At 35.7% G+C, this 22,989-nt stretch overlaps 1 long non-coding RNA gene across 1 annotated transcript; it reads right to left on the bottom strand.

Annotated features, from left to right (window-relative positions):
* Positions 1–441: 441 nt before the first annotated feature.
* On the bottom strand, positions 442–21,194 carry LOC140609959 (uncharacterized). The gene is made up of 4 exons (XR_012011730.1): positions 21,114–21,194; positions 10,555–10,672; positions 697–855; positions 442–606 (listed from the first exon to the last, which is right to left on the bottom strand). It is a non-coding gene; the product is annotated as an uncharacterized lncRNA (long non-coding RNA).
* Between the last annotated feature and the right edge of the window lie 1,795 nt (positions 21,195–22,989).

Raw genomic sequence — 22,989 nt, 5'->3', positions numbered from 1 at the left:
CTGACTAAGATATACCTTGAAGGCTTCTGTGTGGAGGCCTGTAGGAGAGGAATTGTAAAACAATAGCTAGACCAGTGGAAGCATACTGGTTTTCAGATAGAATTCTTCATAGTTTCATAGTTTCATAGTGGAACCCGCTGTTATCTTGCTACTCATTTCCCACTGTTTCTCATTTGTCCCTCTACTACCTTCTGCCTTCATCACAGGCATTATCCTGACTGTTCCCCCTTTACCGAAATGTCCAGCTGCCTCAGAATCACTTAAGAATGCCTCAGTTTCACATAGAGTTCCTTGGCCTTTTGCTCCAAAATGTTACTTACTATTATTCTATTAGCATCTATTCTCTTATTTAATACCACCACATACCTGTTAGAGTGTTATATTTGTTATTATTCATGAGAAAATTGAGATTAAAAGCATTTAAGATGTAGGCCTTGGGTTTATTACGTATACATCTGGGAAGGTTGAGACCCAGAATTTGAACTCACTCATTTTAATGCCCAAACCATCACCCTCATTACACATTCACCGATCCTTTCCTGTCCCCCTGCCTCTCTCCTCATTGCCATCCGTCTCACAGAAGCTCAGAAGTGAGTAGGTCATGCTCTTAAAAAAAAAAAAAAAAAAAATGGATTCGCATACTCATATCCAAATCCCTTGGGTAGGCATCCAGTACACTTCACAGTCTACTCTCACCTTCACATTTTGATTTCACCTCCAGGCTATTTGATGTGAGTCTGCACTTGAGCTGCACCAGATTCTGTTCCAGTTCCAGCAAGGGTGTTTCTCACTTCTGTATGTCATCCATTTAGCTGTTCTCTCTCTTCTTGTAATATTCTTCCACTTTTATATGTCCTGGAATAGCCATTGTTCTTTTTTAAGACATCAAAAATTACACAGAAAACAAACATATAAATAAATAACAGCAATAACATTAAATATTCTGTGTACTAGCCCACCACGGAGCTTTCTGTGTTCTGTATTAACTCAGCATCATTGGTACAATACAGCCAGTGGCCCAGTCTCCCACCAAAAGCATTAATTATTCTTTTACTTATGTTCTTCTTGTTTCTGCATTCTATTACAACAATTTAAAATTAAAAGACTATTTTTTAGCAGTTTTAGGCTTATAGAAAAATAGAACAAAAAGAACAGAGCGTTCTCAACCCTCCTCCCAACAGTTTCCTCTATTATGAATAACTTCCATTAATATGGTAAGTTTATTGCAATTGAAGAACCAATATTGATACATTATTACTAAGCCCATAGGTTACTTTAGGATTCATGCTTTATGTTGTATAGTTCTTTAGACTTTTTCCAATGGTTAATGTCACGTAGCCACCATTCTACTTTACACCAAATAGTTTCAAGGAAAAACTCTGTGCTTCAGCTATTCATCCCATCATCCTTCCCCCCAAAAAACCCCACCAGCCATTTTAGTTAATGTTTGTGCATTATAGTATTTTTATAGTTAATTTTACTTTCTATCCACCTCCAAATTCTTTTTATAACTAATAAAGTATGGCTTCTTCTACATAAAATATTGCATAATTTCTCCTGTAGGGAACTGTTTTACTCATTCAAAACTCTGTATCACTTTATGTGTTCCTCCCTATGGTATTGATTGTGTTAATATATACCTGTATCTACAGCTTTCTGTCTATGTACATACATTTGATAAATAATACATGAATTGTTTCTGATTTTAAGATATGAGCATTACAGGTAAAACTAATTTTTTATGACTATCTCCCCAGTTCCAGTATTTTACCCAGAGAGAACCACTGTTCTCATTTCATTTATGTCTTTCCAGGCCTTTTCCCTAAGCATTTCTATATATCTTACATACCCATAAATATATAATATTTATGTAGCCGTATTTATTCAGCAACTTACGTTATTCACTCAAACTCTGGGCATTGGGGTGATTTTTTTTTGAGCTACTTACTGCTGCTATGCTATTACATATTGTGAATAATTCACTATTTTAGCCACTTCTCTTGATGAACATTTATATTCCATATAGTTTTTATATAAACAATGGTACATTGATCATCATTGCTACCCAATTTTTTCTGTGCATGTGCTCTCCTTTTTTATATCTGATTCTCTTTATTGAGACATGACTTGTTTAAGTACAGGGTGTTTATATTTAACTCTTCACATCACTGAGACTGGCACTTTCTATACAGTTGGCGCACATTGATGTTTGAATGAGTGATAGAAAAATGGATTTGTCAATGAACAAATATCTTGTGGAGATATTTCAGTTGGCTTGCCATGTGTTTCATGATCATCTAAGATTTTTGAAAGCATGTGACTGTTGCTGGAAATTAAAATAATTCTGGATCAGAAATGAAATAAATAAAAGCTAGTTTTATCTGTTTAGAGTTGCAATGCCCTTTTAGGTTTGCACATCTTTAAGTTGAGCACACATCTCAGTATTAAGCATTTTCACACTAGTAAAAAGTTCTTTCATCAAAATAATTCTCTGGGGTGTATTCTGAGTTGACTATTAGTATTACTGGATTCTACATTGGTAGAGAAAAACTGACAAGTGTCCTCAGTAAGCTAATCTACTAGATAATTGCATGTGTTTGAGAATTAGTTATTAAAGGAGATCTTTCATCTCTTTGTTTTCCAAGTGAGTTCCTTTTAGTTTTGTTTTTTTGAGAATTATGTGTTAAACATTAAGTTGACTAGATTCCATGACCATAAGAAATAAAAATAAAATTTAAGTGGAACTACTCAAGTGTTTAATTCCAGCTAGTTTAACTAGATAGTCATGAAAAGTTCATTGCTCATCATTGTGTCTCTTCTGGAAGCTCCGCTGAGAAATTTTACTCCGTAAAATTGCTGGCCTTTTGCATAAGACCAAATGAGTGTGAGTCAGTATGCTGAAGTATAAAGTCCAGGCTGGTTTTATCTATCTTGGAACACAAAAGCAAGGGAAAAAATACATTACTTCAGCTTTCCATCACTTATTCTGTAGTTTCTATTATTTTCCTAAAGAAAGTATTATTTTTTTCTTCCCTTTGCCGGTTTTGCTTTGTCTTTTGATGCTGCTATTAAATTTCACTCATTCAGTGAGATAATACAAAAAAAATAATAAATAACCAACACATTGCCTTCAGGATAACAGGTGCTTAAAAACATGTACCTGTACCTTCAGTTTAACTTCTCTATATTTCATACACTTTATCTATAAAATGGAGCATTCATTAATTCAACAGACATTGGCTCCACTGTGCCATCAGTTGTTTTCAACATGGGATAGCAAAGGCCCTAACCTCAAAGCAAGTTCTAGTAGCTGAGTTCATATTGAAGATATGGTGGTAGTGATGATGAAAGGAAAAATCATGAAGTTGAAAAAAGAAGAGGAAAAAAAAATAACTTGATGTGAGTTATGAGGGTTAAAGATGATAATGGATTTGGAAATGCCCTGTCTAAAATAATGTGTATTCTGGGGCACCTCAATGGCTTAGTCAGTTAAGCTTTCAGCTCCTGATTTCAGCTCAGGTTATGATCTCAGGACTCTGTGCCTAAAGTGGGGTGAGGGGGTGGTCTGCTTGAGATTCTCTCTCTCCCTCTGCCCCTCCCCACCTCTAAAATAAATAAATAAATAAGTAAATAAATAAATAAATAAATAAATAAATGTATTCCAAGCACTATATGCTATGATGTAATAATATAATTAACCCATTTTAAAAAAAATAATAACTATAGATATTAAAAAAAAAAACAAACACTGCATGGTGGAAAGAAGAATGGACTGGGTAATATAGGCTTTGATATTGTCCTTGCTTGGTCCTTATTGGAAGAATTTTGAGCAAGTAACTTGATCTTTGTACAATACTTATGAGCATGCTAGGTGGACTAGAGCTTTTGTTGAAGGCAATATTAACAGATGTTACAGGCGTAAAATATTTGATGGTTCAGTGAGTTTGAAAACTTTTTTCTATTTTACTGTAGTCACCTTTGGAGAGCCACCTGGTGCCTGTGAGCACTTCCAAGCTCTTAGAATGGTTCTTCAGAATCAAAATATATTTCACTCTGCTTGAGCCCAACACTTCACTGTGTCATTTGATCTGGATACCTACTCATGGGATACCCATATGTCTTGCTGAACTGGTATGTAGGGAATAGAGTTTGCAAATGCTAGACTAGAAGTCCCTTCTGGCTGTCATACTTCTAAGAATATACTTTTGCTCTTTTCATCTTTAGTACTTCTTCTTATCTTGTTCAAAATACTTAGGAAGAGATGTATCCTTAAATGTCACCAACACAAAAATATGGTACTTGAATTTGTTCCCCAATTGACACTACTATTTATATTCTAAACGGTGGTAAAAAAAAAAAAAAAAAGGAAAACCATCATTTATGATTACTAGGTTGGTTTGAAATATTTGGGGCCTGAGCCCTTAACCTTTGAAGTACTGAAATTGAGTATTAGATAATTCTTTGCCATGCTGGGTTTTCATATACATTGTAGGATATTTAGAAGCATACCCACTTGATGGATAGTACCTCTCAGTCATGACAATCAAAAGTGTCTCCAGACATTGCCAGATATCCTGTGGGAAGCAAAATTGCCTCCAGTTAAGAATGCACTATGTTGGAGTCATCAATGTTATAGAACAATAACCAGTTAAAGATAAAATATCTTACTTAGGATTGGGCCTAGTAGGGTAACTAAATTCCCCAGATGGCATCCTGCCATGGAATATTTTTGCTTCATGGTGGCATTTATGGCTATTTTTCCACCAGTGTATTCTTACTTGTAGTTGTGCTTCTGTTTGTGGGTTGAGCTGTAGCATTGACATTGCTGCCAATCGGATTTAACAGAAAATGAAAAGCAGCTGCAATATTTCAAAGCATTGAACGGACTGGGCAGAAGGTATGTGGACAAATCCTATTAACAAATAACGGGATTTGTGCACACACAGTGCCTCCCACACTGTGCCTTGGAAATCTATACCAGGCTGTTTCCATCACTGTTGTGCGTAAGTCGCAGAAATTATAATAAATTGAGAAAAATATCCTTGCACACACGAAGGCTCAACCTACATTCTGATGATGACTAAGGATATTTTGGATCATTTGTCAAAGAGGATATCTGATGAAATAAACCTTTAATCCAGCTTAAATCTAAACCAGCCAGAAGATACTAAATACATCTGCTCTCAATTTCTAATCTTAACCTTAAAAATAATAGTAATAAACTTAATATTGAGAGTCTTCATAGAAAAGAAAAAAATTAGTAATAAAGTCTTCTGAGTAGACCAGATGCCACTGAGAGGTTTAAACAGATTATCTTTAAGTTGCCTTCCAAATCTCAGTGACTATGAATTGCCCATCTGGGTTCTTGAGGGACCAAATTATTTTAAATTATTAGTATCCTACTACCTTCCATTATCGAGAAGCTCTATGCTTCCAGTTATGTTTAAAGTGATGCATGTATTGTGTGAATCCAGTACTTTTCCTTTGGCACTATGCTATTGCTATAGACTTAGTCTGGTGGAGGGCCTGGATCATAACTGCATCTGATAGATAATACACAGATTATGTTGTGGCAACTTGTGGTGGGATAGGCAGGTTGAATTTTCTGAGGGTCTTAGTTCTAAATATCCAAGAATAGCAACTCCATGTATTTGGTCTTTACAATCTAGTATAATGAGACAACAAAATTACTGTTATTATTCAAGACAATGACAAGGTAGCATTAATGCAAGTAGGGGGCCCTTTCACATGTGGGGTCCTGCACAACAGCAAAAATTGCAAGTGGGCTCTGGATTCAGACTGTCTGGACTCAAATCCAGGCTCTCCCTAATACTAGCTTCAGCAAATGCCTTACCTTCTTAGTTTTATTTTCTTTAAAATGATAGTCTTAGTGTCTAAATGAGATGATTTGTGGGATAGAAATTAGATGGATTCACCCACATATGTATAAAGTACTTGATACATACCAAGCACTCAATACATTTTGTTGCTGGCAGTAGAATACATGTTAGCTAGTATAATCATTGGTCAGCTACATTATTTAATACATTTGAAGTTGTCAGGTGTGTTAAATTGCAAAAGAAAATCACTTCCCATTGATTGGTGACTGTAAACCAGGAGAGCCGATTTAAACTTATTTATGACATCCCTATATTTTTATACAATAGCTTCATCTTTTAAGTGGCCATTACTTGAAAAGTGCCACCATATTCAATCTGTCCTCAGGAGAAAAACTTAAAATGTGGTTTGGTCTGTTCTGAGTCTTGTACTTGTGAGAATAATTGGCATTCTGCTGCCTTCACAAAAGTGTAAGTTTGGGTATTATGGGATAGTTTTGCCATTGCCACAGAGCTGATGGCAGAAGGTGACTTAACATCCTGCAAATTGGCAGTCAGCGCTGCCCCTGAAGACTTGCCCACTGATGTAAAAGAATGAACTGCCTGCTGATTTGTGCCCCTTCCCATATCCTCCTGAAAACCTACAGACTTTATTTTTTTCCTATCTGTAAAATTGCTTAGCTGCCCAAGGGATAACACTTCTAGGAATTTTGACTGAGAATGGAGAGTTCTGTGTGGTCCTTAATTGGGAGAGGAACCTGTCAAAAATAATATATTCACAAATACTCTGAACCATTATGGGCCTGGCAACACTATATAAACTGTCACACAGCTGGTGGCAGGTGGGTTGATTTTTTAGCAACACTAAAAGCTGACAGGAATGTCTTTCAGAAATCTACTCCCTTGAAAATTTCTAGTTAAGGTATTAGAAGAGGTGTGGAGGGTATAACGGGAGACAGGACGGGAATTAGGTGGCTGGGTAACTGCTGTGAAATATTTGAACTATGACAGCTGATTTCCGTTTAATTTGAGGTAGCAACTAATTTCCTTTGAAATTAGAAGTTTTAGTAAGTTTGACTATCTCTTTGCTAGATTTGGACTATGGATAATTTTAGGAAAGCTAATGAGAGAAGTGGCAGGATAATCTAAAAGAGCATGGAAAGAAAAATACAGAAAATGAGTCCTTTCTGTTTTTATGAAGAGACTGCTACTGTTTATGCACAGCATAGTGGCTGTTTTGTGTGTCATTTCTGTTTTTGTTCACATAGAAATCAATGTCTCATCTCCCTTCACTTCCTATCCTCATGATAAGTTTTGGCCACAGTGACTGCCTACTGCTTTCCACAAAACTGCAGGGGCTTTCAAGTGAAATGTGGACAAAAATTTGAATGAGTAAATATTCACTGCCATTTTCAATTGCTCTACTTTAGCCTCACTTCAAGGGTTCCTAAACATGTTTTTTGCCCTGACTTTAGCAATTTAGAGAAACCTATGGATTATTTCTCAAAATGGTGTTTCTAAATGCATGAAATAAAATGCATAAGATTATCAGAGAAACCAATTATGTTGAAATACAGTCCTCTCCTCGAATCCCTTGGAAAAGAACCCCTGCCCTAGTTCTTGCTCCTTTTTATGCAGATCATGCTAATCAGTGGAGAGAAAATCAGAATAGGGAATTTGAATTGTGTCAAGAGTAACTCCTATAAGAAATAAGAATAAAGAGAAATACAGCAAAAGAAATGGAAAAGAAAAGACCTCTTGGGATGAAGTATATTTTGATGCTGTATAGAGAAGGAGAAATGGGAAGAGATGCTTCAGGGGAAGCAGAAGGGGGTAAAAAAAAATACAGAATGAAAAGAACGGCAGAAGTAGGTTTTAAATTGCATAGCCTTTGATGTTCTTGGAGAGATAAAATTATAAGATTGGACTTACTTTCTTCTTGTTACTGGGGTCTGTTTGCTGAAGAATGGGTCACATGAGGCTCATATTCAGGTTATATGTGGAACTCACTCTTGTTTTCAAAGTGTATATCCTCTCTACAACTTCTCAAATTTTAGGAACGGTATTCATCTCTTCCATGACCAATCTTAAGTTCTAGCTTCTCAGTGGTACTTTCCTGAAATAGTTTCCTTTTCTCACATTCTGGTGACTGTTTCTACTTCAATAATCGATCTCTTTGCTTTGCATTGTAGTTAGTTCTGTTGATTTATTTCACTTAGTTGTCCTCACTGCCTTGATCTTGCCTTGAAATTATGATGAATGGATGGACAGATGGATGGATGCATGAGTGAATGAATACATCTAATGAATGCATGATGAATACTTGTCAAAGTGTCTGCCCACATTTTCGATAGGGATGCTTATAGAAACAGAACACATTCTCATCATTGGAACCATAATCATGGAATGAGGGCCTGTTAGGTACCAAATAGCACACTAATATCTTCATAAGTATTATGTCTTACCATCATAACAACTCTGACAGAGAAACTTTATTATCTTTTATCAATGATGAGGAAACTAAGAGTCAGAGGTGTAGCTATTTCATATTAATCGGTGGAGATTTGGACTTGAATATACTTCCTTCTGATTTCAAAACCTATGTATTTTCCTATATCAAGCTGCTTCCCCTTATAATAAAACAGAAAGTTTTCTCTCAGTATTATTTCATTAGTATTCTTATTGATAATTACCCCTCATAATAACAAGAAACATTTATATTTTAATAAGTGGAAATATAGCCTCAGAACCAGGATATCACATAATTTTGTCATTCTCTTAAGAAAAGAACTTTACCATCACCTTGATTTGCCATATTTCAGTAAGCTTTCAAAGAGGCAATCTGTTACTTTGGACAATATTGATAAGCTATCAAGTTGGATCCCAATTAAGCGTGATTTAAAAAAATATTTAAAGATTTTATTTATTTGTTTGAGAGACACTAGAGAGACAGAGGAAGCATCAGTTGGGGGCAGAGGGCAGTGGACAGGGGGCAGGGGGCAGAGAGGAGAAGCAGGCTCCCTGCTGAACAGAGACACCCCACACACACACAATACGGAGCTTGATCCCAGGACCTGGGGATCATGACCTGAGCCAAAGGCAGATGCTTAACCAACTGAGCCATGCAGGTGCCCCTTCATCATGATTTCTTTTTTTTTTTTTTAAAGATTTTATTTATTTATTCATGAGAGACACACACAGAGAGAGGCAGAGACACAAGCAGAGGGAGAAGCAGGCTCCATGCAGGGAGCCTGATGTGGGACTCGATCCCAGGACTCCAGGATCATGCCCTGAGCCAAAGGCAGGTGCTAAACCGCTGAGCCACCCAGGGATCCCCTTCATCATGATTTTAAATTTAAGTTTTGTACCATCATTATTAAAAACAATTAACTTATCTGGCAGGATTATAACATTTAAAAATATTTTCCATTAATCAGTTACTGTTCCTGATGTTTGTAGCTGCCACGGGAGTTTGAAAATGAAAACCAGAATCAAACATTTCCAGCATTAAAATAATGATGATTCTGATAATTGTACACCCCAACAGGGCTATAAGGTCGATATTAGGACCCTTATTTATAAAGAGAAGTAAAACGAAGTTTCAGAGATGTTACATAATTCGGTTAAGGAAACATAGCTAGAAAAAGCTGGAATAAAGATTTGAACCTATTCTTAAATAAAGATTTCAATTTTTCTCAAGTAACCTTGTCATTTAGACAAATCAAAAATAATTAATGTCTGTCTTCAAGAATGAGGATGATAAAATGCTACCTGTCAATTGAAACACATGAGATTTGTAATTATTTGAATGGGTGGCTAGAGGTGAATGAGGGGTAAAGAAAGAACATGTAACATGAATATCATCTTCATATAATTACTTTAGTAAAGAATGTTAATTTCACAGCAAATCTGTTTAAGTAGTTTTAATTCATTTATGTAAATTTTACTAAATTTTACTAAAACTAAATAATAAATTCATGATATAAACTAATTTTCCATTTCCATATTAACATGTTAAGTGGATAATGTGCAAATAGAAAAAATATTTTTGTGACCTCATTACTTTGGTTTTCTAAAATAGTCTTTTTCTTGATACTCCAATTGAATTATAAGGCTAACATTTAATATATTTGTTCACAATAGCGTGGTAAATATTAATAATAATTTGGAGTATAATTTGTGGGTATTCATTTTTAAATGTATTCATGAATAGTCTTATTTAATATGTACATAATTTAGCTGAAATAGCAAAAGTTATAAATTCTCTTCATTCTTTCAACTTAATCAAACACAAAGTTGTTAAATACCTACTATGTGCTAAGCATTATTTCAAGAAATAAAGCTTTTTAGAAATACTTCCTTAAACCTCCCTAGAGCCACCTGGGTGGCTCAGCGGTTGAGTGTTTGCCTTCAGCTCAGGGCGTGATCCCAGAGTCTGGGGGTCAGGATAGAGTCCCAAATTGGGCCCCCCACAGGGAGCCTGCTTCTTCCCTCTGCCTATGTCTCTGCCTCTCTCTGTATATCTCTCATGAATAAATAAGTAAAATCTTAAAAAAAAAACAAAACTTGCTGGAGTTAAAAATCTTTATTACCCTTAATGGGCAATATTAGGGATAAAATGAGACTAAATTTTTACACAGGTTTTGATTCATCAATACAGTTGATTTTCAACTAATAATGATGTGAAAGGATAAGCAAATAGATAATTAAAACTTACATTTAATTACAGATTTTCTTTTAAAAAGTCCGGATTCAGTTCTTTTCTTTAAACTTCTATTTTTCCCTTGACATAATTGGACTTTTACTTTGTATTCTGGTCTTGAAAATTTAGTGGTCTGGACAAGAAAAAAAACAAACAAACTCTGAGATCTCTGCATCTGAAAGTGATGTAACATTGTGTATCAACTGTGCTCAGAAAATAGAAAAGAATAAAGTAAATTATATACAAAATTTAAAAAAACCCAAAAGCTCTGAGATCTCTTTCTGTGTTAATGCCAAACTAAAGTTGATAGTAAAATAGTACACATTCAATCTGAAATTATCTAAACTTTCATTTACAAACAAAATTGAGAAACATAATAAACTAGAGAGGAAATAATGAAGTATATCCTGGTGAAATTAAATTAATATTTCAGTTTCTGAGAAGACTATATTTATAAGACTCAAATCAATATTTGAAGAAAAAGGGGTAATAGAAATCTCTACTAGGTATATGGGCCTGGGAAACAGTAAATTTGTTGTGTATTTAAACTTAGGGAGGAGGAAATCCAAAAATTTTAATTCAGATTTTGCAACTGTATCCTTATTTGCAAGAAAAGACCACTCTAACTCCTTCAGTAAGAATTTACAGGGACATTACAAAAGGGGCTCACTAAAGGAGAAAATCACACATAAGAATTATAAAAAGAAAAAAGGATCTTTCTTCTCTAATAGTTATGAGCTTGGTGCTCAAAAGGCTAAGGATGATAAGAACAAAGAGTCACATCTAGAGATTGCTCTGGGGACACAAAATATTGGTTTCACTTAAAACCCATATATTAACCCTGAAATCCCCCAATCTTTTGGAATGTTAACTCATAATTATTACAATAAAGTATTTCATATTTATTTTTTCCAATTTATTGATACATAATTTATAAATTCGTGAGCTGTTTGAAATGTACAATGTGATGTTTCAATATAGTTATACATTGTGAAAGGATTCCCATCATCCAGTTGATTCACACATCTATCATCTCACATAATCACCTTATTTTTTTTAATGAGAGGAGGAGAAAGTTTAAGCTCTCTTAGCAAATTTCATTTATACAATAGACCATTGTCACTATAGTCACGTTATATATTAAATCCTCAGACCTTATTCACTTGTTACTGAAAGTTTATACCCTTTTACCAACCTCTCCGTTTCCCCCACTGCCCAGCTCCTGATAACTGCTTTTCTGCTCTGTTTCTGAGTTTGACTGATATGTGATATTTCTTGGTCTGACTTATCTCACTGAGCATAATGCCTTCCAGGCTGAGCCATGTTGTTGCAAATGACAGGATTTCTTTCTTTTTTAAGGCTCAGTAGTATTATATTCTATGTATATGTATATATTTTATCAATTCATCTGTCAATGGACACTTAGGTTGTTTCCGTACCTTGACTATTGTGAATAATGCTGCATTGAACATGGGAATGCAGATATCTCTTCGGGATAATGCTTTCATTTCCTTTGGGTATATACCTATAAGTAGAATTACTGAATCATATTGTACTTTATTTTTAAATTTTTGAGAAAGCTTCATACTGTTTTCCATTGTGAGTATACCAGTGTAAATTCCACCAGCAGTGCACAAAGCTTGCCCTTTTTCCCCCCGCATCCTTCCACATCCTTTCCAGCATTTCTCTTGTCTTTTTGATAATAGTCATCCTAACAGATGTGAGGTGGTATCTCATTGTGGTTTCAATTTTTCATTTCCCTGATGATGAATGTCATTGAGTACATTTTTATGTACCTGCTAGCCATTTGTATATCTTCTTTGGAAAAACATCTATTTAGGATTTTGCCCATTTAAAAAATTGGGATATTTGGTTTTCTTTCTAGTAAGTTGTGAGTTCCTTGTATATTTTGGATATTAACCCTTAATTGAATATGTGGTTTGCAAATACTTGCTCCCATCTGATAGGTTGCTTTTTCATTTTGTTAATGGGTTCCTTTGCTGTCTAGAAGCTTTTAAGTTTGATGTGGTTCCACTTGTTTATATTTGCTTTTGTCGGCTTTGCTTTGGATGTCAAACCCAAAAGAAATCATTGCCAAGACCATTGTCAAGGAGCTTACCCCCTGTATTTTCTTCTAGGATATATACAGTTCCAGGTCTTATATTCAAGTCTTTACTCCATTTGAGTTGATTTTTGTGTCTGGTGTACATAGGAATCCATTTTCATTCTTCTCCTTTGCATGTGGTGGTCCAATTTCCAACACCATTTATTTTAAAATTTATTTTATTAATTAATGAAATCTTTCATTTTAATTCCAGCATAGTTAATATAGTGTTATATTTGTTGCAGGTGTACAATATAGTGATTTAGCAACTCCATACATCACCTGGTGCTCATCAGAACAAGTTCAGTCCTTAATCTTCATTACCTGTTTCAAGCATCTACTCACCTACCTCCCCTCTGATAATCATCAGTTTGTTCTCTATACTTAAGAGTCTGTTTCGTGGTTTGTGTTTCTCTCTCTCTCTCTCTCTCATTTTATTTCCTTTGTTTGTTTGTTGTGTTTCTTACATTCCACATGAGGGAAATCATATGGTTTTTGTCTTTGTCTTATTTTCCTTAGCATTATACTCTCTAGTTCTATCCATGTTGTGGCAAATGACAAGATTTCATTCTTTCTATGGCTAAATGAATATATATACACACACGTACATGCCACGTCTTATTTTCTTATTTATCCACTCATTAATCAATGGACACTTGGGCTGTTTCTATAATTTAGCTATCGTAAATAATGCTGCTATAAATATAGGGTTACATGTATCCCTTTGAGTGTTTTTGTATTTGGAGGTAAATACATAGTAGTGCAATTGTTGGATCATAGGTAATTCTATTTCTAACTTTCTGAAGAACCTCCATGTGATTTCCACAGCAATTGCACCAGGTTACATTTGCACCAACAGTGCAAAAGAGTTCCTTTTTATTTCTAGTTAGTGAACATAGAGTGCAATATGGGTTTCAGGAGTAGAATTCAGTGGTTCATCACTTACAACATCCAGTGCTCATCCTAACAAGTGCTTTTTTTAATACCCATCACTAATGTAGCTCATCCCCCACCCACCTCTTTCCATCATCCCTCATTTTGTTCTCTATTGTTAAAAGTCTCCTATGGTTGGTTTCTTTCTCTCTCTCTCCTTCTCTCTCTCTCTCTCTCTCTGTCTCTCTCCCCCCCCTTATGTCCATCTGTTGTTTCTTAAATACCACGTATGAGTGGAATCATATGGTGTTTGTCTTTCTCTGACTGACTTACTTCATTTAGCATAATACACACTAGCTCCATCCACGTTGCTGCAAGTGGCAAGATTTCATTCTTCTGATTAATATTCCATTGTGTGTGTGTGTATATTTGTGTGTATATAAAACATGTATATATATACGTGTATATAAAATGTGTATATATCTATATACTTATATATTATGTATATATAATGCTGTTGGTATTTTGATTGGGATTGCTTTAAATGTGTAGATTGCTTTGGGTAGTATAGACATTTTAACAATGTTAAATATATATTTATATATATATATAATATATATAATGTTTGATATATATATATATATTCCACACAAATTTTAGGATTTTTGTCCTAGCTCTGAAAAACGCTGTTGGTATACATATACATATATCAGCTCTTCTTTATCCATTCATCAGTCATTGGACATTGGACATTTGGGCTCTTTCCATAGTCATTGTACCCTTTCAAATCAGTATTTTTGTATCCTTTGGGTAAATATCTAGTCGTGCAACTGCTGGGTTGTAGGATAGTTCTATTTTGAACTTTTTGAGGAACCTCCATGCTATTTTCCAGAGTGGCTGCACCAATTTGCAGTTTCACCAACAGTGCAAGAGGATTCCCTTTTTTCCTCATCATCACCAACACCTGTTGTTTATCTGAGTTGTTCATTTTAGCCATTCTGATAGGTGTGAGTTTAGTATCTCATTGTGGTTTTGATTTGTATTTCTGTATGAGGAGTTGATGTTGAGCATCTTTCCACGTGTCTGTTAGCCATCTGGATATCTTCTTTGGAAAAATGATTGTTCATGTCTGCTGCCCATTTCTCAGCTACATTATTTGATTTTGGTTGTTAACAATGATAAGTTCTTTATAGATTTTTGGATACTAGCCCTTTGTCAAATATGTCATTTGCAAATATCTTTTCCCATTTCATAGGCTGCCTTTTAGTTTTGATTATTATCTTTGCTGTGTGGAAGCTTTTTATTTAATGAAATCCCAGTAGTTAACTTTTTGCTTTTTGTTTCTCTTGCCTTTGGAAGCATGCCTAGCAAGAAATTTTTGTGGCCTAGATCGAAGAGGTTGCTGCCTGCATTGTCCTTCAGGATTTTGATGGATTCCTATCTCACATTTTAGGTCTTTCATCCATTTTGGGTTTATTTTTGTGTATAGTGTAAGAAAGTGGTCCAGTATCATTCTTCTGCATGTGGCTGTCCAGTTTTCTAATAGCATTTGTTGAAGAGACTAACTTTTTCCTTTTTTAATTGGATATTCTTTTCTGCTTCATCGAAGATTAGTTGACCCTAGAGTTGTGGGTCCATTCTAGTTTTCTATTCTGTTACATTGACCTATGTGTCTGTTTTTGTGCCAGTACCATACTGTCTTGATGACTACAGCTTTGTAATATAGCTTGAATTCTGGAATCATGATGCCTCCAACTTTGCTTTTATTTTTCAGGGTTGCTTTGGCTATTTGGGGTCTTTTGTGATACGACACAAATTTTAGGATTTTTGTTCTAGCTGTGAAAAACACTGTTGGTATTTTGACTGGAATTGCTTTAAATGTGTATATTTCTTTGGGTTGTATAGACATTTTAACAATGTTTTTTTTTTCCCCCAATCCATGAGTGCAGAATGTTCTTCCATTTCTTTGTATCCTCTTCAATTTCTTTAATAAGTGTTCTATAGTTTTCAGAGTACAGATCTTTTATTACCTCTTTAGTTAGGTTTATTCCTAGGATTCTGGTTTTTGGTGCAATTGTAAATGGAACTGTAAATGTAAATTCCTTGATTTCTTTTGCTGCTGCTTCACTATTGATGAATAGAAATGTAACAGATTTCTTTATGTTGATTTTATATCCTGCAACTTTGCTGAATTCATGTATTAGTTCTAGCAATTTTTTGGTGGAGTCTTTTGGGTTTTCTACATAGAGTATTATGTCATCTGCAAATAGTGAAAGTTTGCCTTCTTTCATGATGATTTGGATGCCTTTTATTTCTTTTTGGTGTCTGATTGCTGAGGCTAAGACTTTTAGTACTATGTCAAATAGTAATGGTGAGATTGGACATCACAGTCTTATTCCTGACTGTGGAGGAAAAGCTCTAATTTTTCCCCATTGAGGATGATATTAGCTGTGGGTCTTTCGTATATGACCTTTATGATGTTGAGGTATGCTTCATCTATCCCTACTTTGTTGAAGGGTTTTATCAAGAATGGATACTGTATCTCATCAATTGCTTTTTCTGCATCTATTGAGAGAACCATATGATTCTTATTCTTTCTTTCATTAATATGGTTTATCATGTTGATTGATTTGCAAATATTGAACCATCCCTTCAGCCCAGGTACAGATACCACTTGACTGTGGTGGATAATTCTTTTAATGTACTATTGGATACTATTGGCGAGTATCTTGTTGAGAATTTTTGCATCCGTGTTCATCAGGAATATTGGCTTGTAATTTTCCTTTGGAGTGAGGTCTCTATCTCGTTTTGCAGTCAAGGTAATGCTAGCCTTGTAGAAGGAGTTGAGGAGTTTTCCTTCCATTTCTATTTTTTTGGAACTATTTGAGAAGAACAGGTATTAACTCTTCTTTAATTGTTAGGTAGAACTCTTCTGGGAAACCATCTGGCCCTTGACTTTTGTTTGTTGGGAGATTTTTGATTACTGATTCAATTTTTTTGCTGGTCGCGGGTCTGTTCAAATTTTCTATTTCTTCCAATTTCAGCATTGATAGTTTATTTCATTTATTTCCATGCTATCTTTGTTATTTCTTTCCTTTTGCTAACTTTGCACTTAGTATATTCTTGTTTTTCTAGTTCCTTGGTGCCTAAGTTAGTTTATTTGATGTATTTCATTTTTCTTACTATAGGCTTTTATTACTATGAACTTCCCTCTTAGAACTGCTTTTGTTGATTCTAATAGGCATTAGGATGTTTTGTTTCCATTTTCATTTGTTTCAATATAGTTTTGGTTTCTCTTGATTCCCTCTTTGACACTTCAGTTGTTCAGTAACATGTTTAATCTCCACATATCTGTTAATTTTTAGTATTCTTATAATTGGTTTCTAGTTTCATACCATTTTGGCTGGAAAAGGTGTTTAAATATGTTTTCAATATTCTTAAATTTATTAACACTTGTTTTGTGGCCTCACACAAGATCTATTCCAGAGAGTGTTCCATGTGCACTATGGAGGAGTGTGCATTCTGCTGCTGTTGATGGAATGTTCAGTATATATCTGTTAGGTTTAATAAGTAGTTTCATCCAATGTTTTTTTTATTAATTCTATGTCTAGATTATCTATATAATGTTGGAATTAGAGTATTGAAATTGCTATTATTACATTGCTATCAACTTCTCCCTTTAGATCTTTTTAATGTTTAGCTTATATATTTCAGTGCTCTTATGTCAGGTATATAAATATTTATAAATGTTATATCCTTATGTTGGATTGACCCCTTCATCATTATGTAATGGCTTTCTATGTCTTCTACAGTCTTTGCCTTAAAATTTATTTTGTGTGATATAAGTGTAGCTACTCAAACTTCCTTTTGGTTTCCATTTGCCTGGTTTATCTTTTTTCATCCTCTCACTTTCAGTCTATGTGTCCTTAAAGCTGAGGTGAACTTCTTATAGGCAGTATATAGTTGGGTCCTCTCTTTTGTTTTTGTTTTTCTTAGGCATTGCATGTCTTTTGGTTGGAGAATTTAGTTCATTATACTTAAAGTATTTATTGGTATGTATGGACTTAACTATTGCTATTTTGTTGCTTGTTTTATGTTTGTTTTCTAATTCCCTTGTTCTTTTTATCCTTCCTTATTCTCTCCTTTTGGTGATTTGATTTTTCTTATGTATTATTATATATTGATTTCTTTATCTTTTGTGTATATACTACGGGTTTTGTTGTTGTTGTTGTTTATAGGTACCGTGAGTCTTAAATAAAACCCATTTATAACATTCTATTTTGAGCTGATAATAACTTAAACTTTGATGCATACCAAAACTCTGTCAACCCCATATTTTGTGTTTTAATATCACCATTTACATGTTTACATTATGTGTCCATTAACAAATTATTATAGTTATTTTTAATACTTTCTCTTTTGACCTTTCTATTAGGGTTATAAGTGATTTAACTACCGCCATTACATCACTAATATATTCTGGATTTAACCAAATAGTTACCTTTACCAATGAGATTTATACTTGCATATGTTTTTATTCCTAATTACCTTCCTTTTGTTTCAATATGAAGAACTGCCTTCAACATTTATTGTAAATTTGGTCTAGTATTGATGAATTCTTTTCGTTTTTTGTTTGTTTGTTTATCTGGAAAACTATTTCTCCCTTACTTCTGAAGGCAAGCTTTGCTGGGTAGAGCTTTCTTATTCGGTTTGTTTCATTTTTCTTTTTCTTTTTTTTTTTTTTTTTGAAAGATTTATTTATTTATTCATGAAAGACACAGACTGAGAGAGAGAGAGAGGAAGAGACATAGGCAGACAGAGAAGCAGGCTCCTCGCGGGGAGCCCAATGCAGGACTCCATCCCAGGACCTTGGGATCACGACCTGAGCCAAAGGCAGGCGCCCAACCGCTGGGCCACACAGGTGTCCCTGTTTCATTTTTCTTTTAACATTTGAATATGTCATTCCATTCCCTCTGGCCTGCATGATTTCTGCTGAAAAATCTGTTTGTGGTCCTATGAATGTTCTCTTATGGGGAACTTATGTACCTCAGACAATGGCTTTTAAAAATATTCAGATAGGGGTGCCTGGGTGGCTAAGCAGCTATGTATCTGCCTTTGGCTCAGGTTGTGATTGAGTCCTGCATCAGGCTCCCTGTTTCTCCCTCTGCCTTTGCCTTTCTCTTTCTGTCTCTCATGAATAAATAAATAAAATCTTTTTTAAAATAAAGTATTTAGATAAACCTCTTTTTTTAAAAAAAAAAATATTTATTTTAGAGAGGAGGTGTGCATGCACATGTGACACAGAGAGAGAGAGAGAGAGAGAGAGAGAGCAAACCAGTGAGTGCTGGGCGGGGGGGTGGACAGAGGGAGAGAATTTCAAGCTGATTCCCACTGAGTGGAGAGTCCAGTGCGGTGGGCTCAATATCACAATCCCAAGATCATGAGCAGAGCTGAAACCAAGAGTCAGATGCTTAACTGACTGAGCCACCCAGGTGCCCCAAGTATGCAGGTAAACCTCTTTAAGGTAAAGTCTAGGAGATGAATGATTTTGTCCGCTCCCTCTGTGCTGAGCCTTCTGGGGATAGCCGGTTAAAAATTGCTTCTTTATTTGCTATAGTCCTATGGGATTCATAAATAATAGCCCTTTTAGCCATCTTAACCAGCTGATCCTGGGGCCATCTCTTGGGCAGCAGCTTATAAAAGCTGAGGCACAGACATGTGCACAAGCTCCTTTCAGGGCGACGCTGGTTACAGGGAAGATTAAAAGAAGGCAGGAGAAAATGAGTGGGAAATATCAGAGAGGGAGACAGAACATGAGAGACTCCTGACTCTAGGAAACAAATAAGGGGTAGTAGAAGGGAGGTGGGCGTGGGGGGGGTGTTGGGGTGACTGGGTAACGGGCACTGAGGGGGCACTTGACAGGATGAACACTGGTGTTATGCTTTATGTTGGCAAATCAACTCCAATAAAAAATATACAAAAAAAAAAAAAAAAAAAGAAGGCAGGAGATTAGTCCTCTATTTTCCCTCATTTCTGAAAGGTTCACAGCCTACTCCTAGTGCCTTCTAGATCAGAAGCCTGGCCCTAAGGCAGTGCTTTTATTTTATTTTTCTTTCAAGTTTTTATTTAAATTCCAGTTAGTGGGATCCCTGGGTGGCGCAGCGGTTTAGCGCCTGCCTTTGGCCCAGGGCGCGATCCTGGAGACCCGGGATCGAATCCCACATCGGGCTCCCGGTGCATGGAGCCTGCTTCTCCCTCTGCCTGTGTCTCTAACTCTCTCTCTCTCTGTGTGTGACTATCATAAATAAATAAAAATAAAAAAAATAAAGAGTAAAAAATAAATTCCAGTTAGTTTACATACAGTGTAATATGAGTTTCAGGTGTACAATTTAGTGATTCACCACTTAGCATATAGCACCTGGTGCTCATCACAAGTAGGCAGCAGCTTTTAAGCCATGCAGATAAAGCTCATTCAGGGAAAGCTGGGAGACAGGAGATTTTGGATTTTGGCTGCCCCCTCTGTGCTGGGGGCATAGCCAGAGTGAGGGCTGTGTGCCTGTTGTGAACTGCTGAGGTCTCATGGGCCTCAGAGACACAGCCCTGCTGGCTTTCAGAGCTACATATCTTGAGAGCCCATCCCTTCGGGCATGGTCTTAAAAGTTGAGGTATCAGGTATAGGGTCCCAATGCTTCTCTCCTCAGGGAGAAGCTACAGCTTAGGGGTTTCCTCCACATTGTATGGAGCTGTGTCAGAGTTTTGTGGGGTTTATGGTGAGGGTATGTCCTAGTCTTTCCTACCTGTTTCATTGCATTTTCTCATGTGTTTGATGTGTAGTGGTCACTCAGGTAGTTTTCGGATTTCTTTCGGAAGGAATTGTTCCATGGGTAGCTGTACATTCTGCACATTTGTAGGAGGAAATAAGCTTGGGAACCTACTATGTCACCATCTTGGTCCTGACCCCAAAAGATTCCTTTTTTGTTTTTTTTTTTAACTTGAAGTCTAAGTAGGCGTTGGCTCCGCAGAGACAGTACAACAGAATTTGGAAGTGATACAACTGTGTCAGATCTGAAGAACCATAAACCACAAGTAGCTAATTTTATTGTATGCTAATTTTTCAAAAAATCAGCCTGATATCTGATGAACCCGGATGGAATGCAGACTATGACAAATCAATCTAATAAACCTAAAACGTAGTTACACCAAAGGAGGTAGAGAAGAAAGGAGGTGACTAAGTAACTTTTGGAAGCAGTGTTTTGACTAGATACTTTAGGGACATATATAAAATGAAACTAACAGTATGTAATGTGCTCTGGTTGGTAAATTTGTTTCTCCCAAGGGTATGGGTTAGGAATTGTAGGAAAGAAAATAAAAAACAACTTTACTTCTGTACCAGGGTCTATCAAACAAGTAAGTACAGCATAGATGAGAGCCAGGTGTTTCACTGTTGGATAAAAATGGTTACAAATAAGCTAAGAGGGGATGCTAGAATAAACTTTTTGGTGTTGGATTAGATTAGAGTTGAAGGCCTGAATGTGAGTTCATATTTATCTACAAAAAGATAGATTGATACAGAAATGAATAGAGATCGTGTATGTACCTGCATCCATAAGTATGTGCATTTCCTACCTTCCTTTTAGACAGCTCAGAAACAGTGAGGGACTGCAAACGCAAATGAACAATGGCCAGAACAAACACGTGGAAATAGAACTCTGACTCATAATCTGCAGCAACCAGCCCAGGAAACCACCCCATTATCTACAGTAACCATTGTAAGGAAGCCAGCTTACTACCTATAAGTCAGACTAGTAGGAAGTCTGGTTGGTATCCCTTACAACTGATGTAGGAAGCCAAACAATAACCCTTGTAACAATTGGCTCAAAATGCCTAGGATTTGAATAAAAACAGGCATCTTTCTTAATTTTTGTTACGTGCCTCTAATTTAGGACCAACCAGAGATAGATAAGTATTTATCCCTAACCAATTACACAGGATGCCCTTCTTGTCTTTGGCTCACTGACCTATAGCTTCCCAATGCCAACAGCCTTCCATCAGAGCACATCTGAAGCTCTCTCTTCCTTCCACTAAAAAGCTTTCTTTCTCTTCTGCCTGCCTTTGAGTCTCTGTCAAATGCAAGTGAAAGGGATGACTCCATTGCTATAGCGAACTGTGAATAAATAACCTTTGCTTCTTCTCATTTCTGTGGTCTTCATTGATTTCCACAGCACTGACACGACATAGCAATGAACACACCCAGGCACCAGATCGTGGACTCTAAAAATTATCCTCCAATAAAAGGAACCAGGATTCCTTGCAGAGATGGTTGATTTCAGGGCCTGAGCAGGAAAAATATTAAATGTACTTGATATACCTTAAGATGCCAGAAAAGGAGGTGCTAAAAAAAGGAGGAGGAGGAGAAGATGGAGTATGGGAGGATATCAAATGGGCATAGCAGCCAACTTTAAAATTCTCCCATAGCCAAGCCTGGAGCAATTTGAGCATCCAATTACATAATTATAGTATTGGATTATAACCTAACAAATAAAATGAATATTTACGAATTCACAATGATATAAATAAGGGATTGGCTAAATAAGTAAATGGAGTAGAAAAGACAACACTTCCTTATGAAAGAATTATAATTGGTAAATATAGACAGAATGAAGGAAATAGGAAATTACAATTAGACTACAATATTAATAATTGCAAGCAAAGCCCACTGGTGAATACTAAAATTAGTGAGTGAAATTTTAAGGATCATCAGGATGAGTGTATAGTCTTAAAGTATCACACTAAATGTATTGATTAATCACTGTGATAATGTCCACAAATTCTTTGAAATTCTTACCTCCAGGACATGGTTACCTAGATAGAGTTAATAAATTACTTCTGAAGAGGAGGCTATGGAAAGGGGAAAATAGTAACTTTGTGGTTGAACTCTAGCAGAAAGAGCCTGAGCCAAGTGATCAAGCTTAATATAACCAGCAATAAAGTTTATTGATATTATATATCCTTTAATATAATGCCATTAGAAGGATGCATTATGGTACTCTTCCCGAAATTACATAATTTCAGCTTAATTATGAGAAAGTATCAGATAAACCCAGTTAAGGGTAGTGTACAAAATATGTAGCCAGTCTTGTTTTAAAGTGTCAAATTCACGAAAAACAGGAAAAGACTGAAGAATATTCACAGATTGGAGGAGAACAAGGGGATATGACTAATGACTAAATGGAGTGGGGTAGCCTAGACTGGGTCCTGAAGCAAAAAAAAAAAAAAAAAAAAAAAAAGATGCTAGTGGGAAAAGTAAGGAAATCCAAATGATGTCTGTAGTTTTATTAACAGAATTGTACCAGTCTTAGTTTCTTATTTGTGATAAGTGTACCATGATAATAACCTTAACAGTGGGAGATGCTGGGCGAATGGTATATAGGAACTCTCTATACTATTTCTCAACATTTCTGTAAGTATACAAC

This window comes from Canis lupus, chromosome 19, assembly GCF_048164855.1.
Source record: "Canis lupus baileyi chromosome 19, mCanLup2.hap1, whole genome shotgun sequence".
NCBI classification, from domain to species: domain Eukaryota; kingdom Metazoa; phylum Chordata; class Mammalia; order Carnivora; family Canidae; genus Canis; species Canis lupus.
The sequence above is the reverse complement of the archived record's forward strand: the minus strand, read 5'-3'. Positions and strand labels throughout refer to the sequence as shown.